The following is a 5,827-nucleotide window of genomic DNA, read 5'->3' as shown; positions in this document are numbered from 1 at the left end:
AAGAAGAAGAAGAGGAAGAGATACCAGAAGCCTCTGACTGCATGTATACAGAGAAAAGACCATGTGAGGACACAGCAAGAAGGTGGCCATCTACAAGCCAGGAAAAGGCTCTTACCAGGAACCTAATTTGTCAGCACCTTGATCTTGGACTTCTAGCTTCCAGAACTGTGAGAAAATACATTTCTATCATCTAAGCCACCCAGCTTGTGGTATTTTGTTATGGTGGCTTAAACAGACTAATACAGGGTGTATATGGGGACTTTCTGTCTTTTCTACCTAAATGGTCTGCATACCTAGAACTTCCCTAAGAAATAAAGTCTATTAAAATTTTTTAACTGAAAACTATATTAAAATAAGATGACCATTTTATCATTATTTTGAAGTTGTACAATTTCTACCTGTTCTGGCTCTCCTTCATGGCATATGGCAGGCCCAAGTGTGGTGGATATGTGTATGTATATGCATATATATTTGAATTATAGTGGTAGCAGTGATCATTTCTGTAAATGATTTCATTCCTTACATGCTGTACATTGAAAATATCATCATTATGAAATGTTCCCTCTTTTCATCCCATGGTGAGCAGAGTAATAATGTAATGGCCATGTTGCTTATGTCTGTCAACATCCCTTCTTTAGATGAATCTTTAGATAAAGGGACATCCATCTAGCTCCCATTCCATGCATTACTGGTTGGGCTGCCAATCACACTGACACACTCACACACACACATGCACACACACAAGCATGCACACCATTAAAAGGAAGGAAGGCTCCTCGACTCTGGTCTGGTCAAGGAGAATGTTTCATTTTCCCATCCATGCTCATGACTGATTTACAAAATCTCACATCTTGAGCCCCCATGTGGCAGAAAACTATCTGAAAGATGAAACCAAGCAAGGAAAATTATGGCCAAGAAATGGAGAAAACATATAATTCTGATGAAATTGTTTATGTTCTGGGAATGACAGTTGTATGATTCATTAGTGTCCTCCCCATCCCCCCCAACCTCTAGCACCACCCTTTTAGGCATAAGCTAGTTTCAGTTGGGTTTCTGGCACAACTAAAAGAGTAGAGACTTATTTGATAGCTCCCAGTTATCGAGTGCTGTTTATGTGCCAATTCCTTTCTATACTTCATCCTCATTAGATCTCATGAAGATTATGCATGAGAGTTATTATCACTTTTGTTTGAGAAACTGAAGCTCAGAGAAGGGAGGTGATGTGGCAGTGGTCACCCAAATAGTTAACTGAAGGCTAGACTTCAAATGCAGGTCCAAGGGATTACACAGTCCAGACTTTTAATTTCATTCTCTTAAAACTGGCAAATATCAGAGCCCTTGGGTTCCAATGTGTGTTGGGTCAAAACCAAGCATTAGGTTCTGAAGGTTAACTCTTTCAAAAAAAAAGCCTTTGGAGGCTCACCATAAATGAATTTCCCAGGGCCCAAAGGAGTGAACAGGTCCCCAGATGTTGGGAGGGAGCTACGGAAGTTCCAGAAACTCCCCACCTCCAACCCAGTCATTTCTGGGAGGATGCAATAGATTCCTTGCATTCATGGTTCCAGTGTTTCATGGAGCAAGTGGAGACCTGAGGCACATGCTCATTCTTGTAACTCTTTATTACCATGAAAATATGTCCCAGTTAGCCAGGTGGAGGAGAATCAAGTTACTTCACTCAACATAGCCAAGACCAACCTAGATCTGCCAGCCAACTCCATGAACTCAATGTTCAAGTGAGCCCATCCACGATCAACAGGGCTGCCTATCTGCCCATCACAGATGTATGAGCAATAAACACTTGTCATTAAATACAGCTGAGGCTTTTTTTCATTGTTTGTTACGCAGCATTGTTGTGATAAAAACTAACTGATACAAGCGGTCTTACCAGATTAGGGGGCAGAGAAGCCTGTTGTGAATGGACACATTCTTTGGGATGTCAGAAGAGAATCCCCTAGAAGGAGGGGAATTTGGGAGAAAGAAAGTATGGGAGTGATGAAAACTGTCAGTATCACCACTGTTTAATTCTAGAATGCAAATCAAACTCACAGCCCATATGTCTCCCACTCTTAACTCCTTTGTATGTAGAATGAGGGTGTAGTTTCCTTCTGGAAGCTTCTGAGGAAGAAAGTGAGGTATCAGCATGAAGGTGGAGCACATCACAGGTGGTTGGTCCTCTAATCTCACTCTTGAGTTTACCCCTCCCCCCATATTTTCACCCCAAATCTGGAGTGAGAGTAAACAGGGGCTACCACCATTCTGTGGGACATGGTAACTTGGGAGAAAATTTGCACAAGTATGTGTTAAGAAAGTCAGAGAATATGCTGAGAGCAGGAGGTGACAGGAAAATCACCAAGGCAACCAGGAAAGTCTTTGCTTGCTGCTTCCACTGTGCAACACAGTATCTGTGCAAAGGAGCACAGGAGCTCAGCTAAAAGTAATCTGGGAGTGTCTGTATATATAATATAAATATAAATATAAAACATCTGGGAGAACCTTGGGGCCACCTTTTAGAAATCTAAGCTAAGGTAATAATGCAAAATGTAGGAGGGAAAGAAAGCTATCTACAAAGCTACAGTAGGATGTAATTTATAGTAGAAACAACTTGGAAAGCACTTAAAAGCTTAAAAAAAAGAAAAAAGGAAAGTAGACTGCTTAATTCTTTATTTTTATTATGTTCAGTTAGCCAGCGTACAGTACATCATTAGTTTTTGATGTACTGATCAACGATTCATTAGTTGCGTAAAACACCCAGTGCTCATCACAACACGTGCCTTCCTTAATACCCATCACTTAGTTACCCCATTCCCCCACCCCCTCCCTTCTGTAACCTTTAATTTGTTTCCTGGAGTCCAGAGTCTCCCATGGTTCATCTCCCTCTCTGATTTCGCCCCCTTTGGATTTCCCTCCCTTCCCCTGTGGTCCTCCGTGCTATTCTTTATGTTCCACATATGAGTGAAACCATGTGATGAATGTCTTTCTCTGCTTGACTTATTTCACTTAGCCTTCTACTATGGCACCTGCACAAACATTCAGTCGTTGGAAGAATACAATGTTAGGTAAAAAAAAAAAAATACCCCATTTTACCTGTATATTATCTAGAATGGTTGCCCCACATCACTTGATCCTTTGTGCTTTCTTCCACACAGTGATGCCAATGGCATTTCAGGGATAAAATTGTGAATTGAGGAATATGGTTTATTTCTGCTGGTTGAGACCATGCCAGTAGGACCACCTGCGTGGAGGATCATATTTTGCCTCAGTAGAAGAGGCAAAGACCTAGCGGGCCTGAGAAAAACAGACCCAGTTGGTCAACGTGCTGCAGAGGTCTACTACCACAAGCAGCTTTACTGTGGAGTGCAGACCATCCCAAGAAGACAACAGAGAGATGGGGCACAACTCCAATGAGGAGCAGTAAGAGGGACGAAGAGGAACCAGAGCTGTTCTTCCCATGACTGCTCCCCTCGTGGACATATGTGGAAGTTCCTCTCAGAAACATGGAGGAAATTAAGAGCTCCCAGGGTGGATGACGTCCATGTCACTGTTGTATTTCAATTTGGATACAATTCAAAATGGCTACACAGTCCTCTAAATTTTGCTTCATGACCCATGAATTCAATCTTTTTGCCTCACAAATTTCATCTCTTAGAAATATCTGCCCGTGCCTGATTTCATACCTGGGTAACTCCCCTCACCAACATCATTCATGCTCTGACGCAGTCTGGGGAAAACCCCGGATACCTTAGGCGAGTTTTGTACCTATAAGCAAAGATGAATGGCTCATAGATGGTGAAACTCAGGCCCACAGGTACAGCTGACTCACATCACAATGGCAAAAACTACGATACCTGTTTCGCCCTTAGCGGGGGGAAGGAGCCATGTACCCTTTTCCAGCCAGGCCAAGCAGTCTCGAGGGACTAAGGTGGAATTTCCCCCAGCCCAGGGTCCAGGTTGGGCCAGAATGAGACAGCACAGCACCTGGCACCGAAAGAGTGCCGTTATGGCAACTGAGTGGAGGCCGAGGAGAGGCAGGGGGAATGGTCTGTGGTTTCTGTCCACCGCCTTTCCTGAACTCCACAAAGCTGGGCCACTTGGTAGAGGCCTAGTTTTACCAAGCAATTTGACTTGGGCAGAGGCAAACCCAGTCAGCAGAGGTGCTTCTGGGGCCGATCTATACCCCAAGGAGTCTTTATTGGGAGCTCCTTGAGATCCTTTTATCCATCGCTCCTCGTACTTGGCATGGTGCCAGTGCATGGCAACCTCCCCATAAATCATTGAATGGAGTGCAAGGCAAGATGAGGACATGGGGTTAGCTGAAGAATTGGAGAAATTGTTGAAGGGTCCTTGAACAGCCAGATCTGAAGGACAAGCCCCTTGCCGTGGTTCCTAGGCCATTGCATGGGGCTGGCATGGGCCCTGTAGGACTGGGCACCTGTCTGCCCTCACCCCCTGTAGCAGTTTTCTGAGCCTGCTGTAGAACAAATTACCATCAACTTGGCGAAAATGTATTCTCTTACAGTTGGAGTCCAGAAAACTGAAATCCAGCAGAACTGAGTTCTCCAGGGCTCTAAAGGAGAGTCCTTGCTTGCCCCAGTGCAGCTCCTGGTGGCCACCCAGCAATTCTAAATTTGTGGTTACATCACTCCAGTTTCTCCTTCCACCTTCACACCATCTTCTCTTCTGTGTGCTACCTGAGTTCTCTCTCTGCTTCTACGTTATAAGGACTCTGGTGATTGCATTGAGGGTCACCAGGGTAATCCGCATTAATCTTCCCATCTCAAGATCCTTGACTTAATCACATCTGCAAAGTTCCTTTTTCCAAGTTAAGTTTGCATTTGCAAATTCCAGGGATTAGGACTTGATATCTTTGGGCGGCCTTTATTCAAGCTCCTCTACCCTAGCTCTAAAGACAGAAGACAGTGATTTGGCTAAAGAGAAGCCTTGGTTTCTCACTTTTGGCCATCCAGGGAGGCCCCAGCATTCTGGAAGGCAGTGGAAACCATCTACACAGCCGAAGTCACATACGGCCTCCAGAATCAATAGCCTCTCGAGTCCACCTCCTGCTATACAAATACATTCAATGAATCCTGGAAGGAAGACCCTCTGGGCAAACATATTTCAAAATGTATTTTTGATAGCATTTGTTACTTCTATCATTGACACACTTCTCAAAGCTTTGGGGAGGATCTTAATTGAAACCGATTGCCTTCTTCTTCATCTAGGCTCCAAAACTTAGAAAAATCCTATTAACAGTTTAATAATAACCATATGCAATAGTTAATTTTATGTGTCAACTTGGCCAGGTGACAGTATCCAGATACTTGGTCAAACATTTTAGATGCTTCTGTGAAGGTATTTTTTAGATGACATTAACATTTAAATCTGTGGGCTTTGAGTAGATTACTGTCCATAATGTGGGTGGACTTCATCCAATCAGTTGAAGGTTTTAATAGAAAAAAACTGACCTCCTCAGAAGGAGAGGGAATTCTGAAAGCAAACCACCTGTGAACTTGAATTGCAACTTTCCTGGGTCTCCAGCCTGCCAGCGGACCCTGCAAGTTCTGGAGTTGCCAAGCCTCCACAATCATGATAGCCAATTCCTTAATATAAATCTCTCTCTTTCTATGTATACATACATTTAATTAATTCTGTTTTTCTGGAGGACCTTAATATACCACGAAAACCACAAAACAACACCATAGTTAATGGTGTAAATAAACAAGCAAGACTAGGAAAGAGTAGTGCTGAGTCTCCAAGTACTGGGTTACATATCTTATAAACAGATGACTACTGAAATGCACCATTATATCAAATCACCACCAATCCCTCC

This window comes from Leptonychotes weddellii, chromosome 1 (assembly GCF_054177405.1).
Source record: "Leptonychotes weddellii isolate Sample4059 chromosome 1, ASM5417740v2, whole genome shotgun sequence".
Lineage (NCBI taxonomy): Eukaryota > Metazoa > Chordata > Mammalia > Carnivora > Phocidae > Leptonychotes > Leptonychotes weddellii.
Note: the sequence above shows the minus strand (reverse complement) of the source record.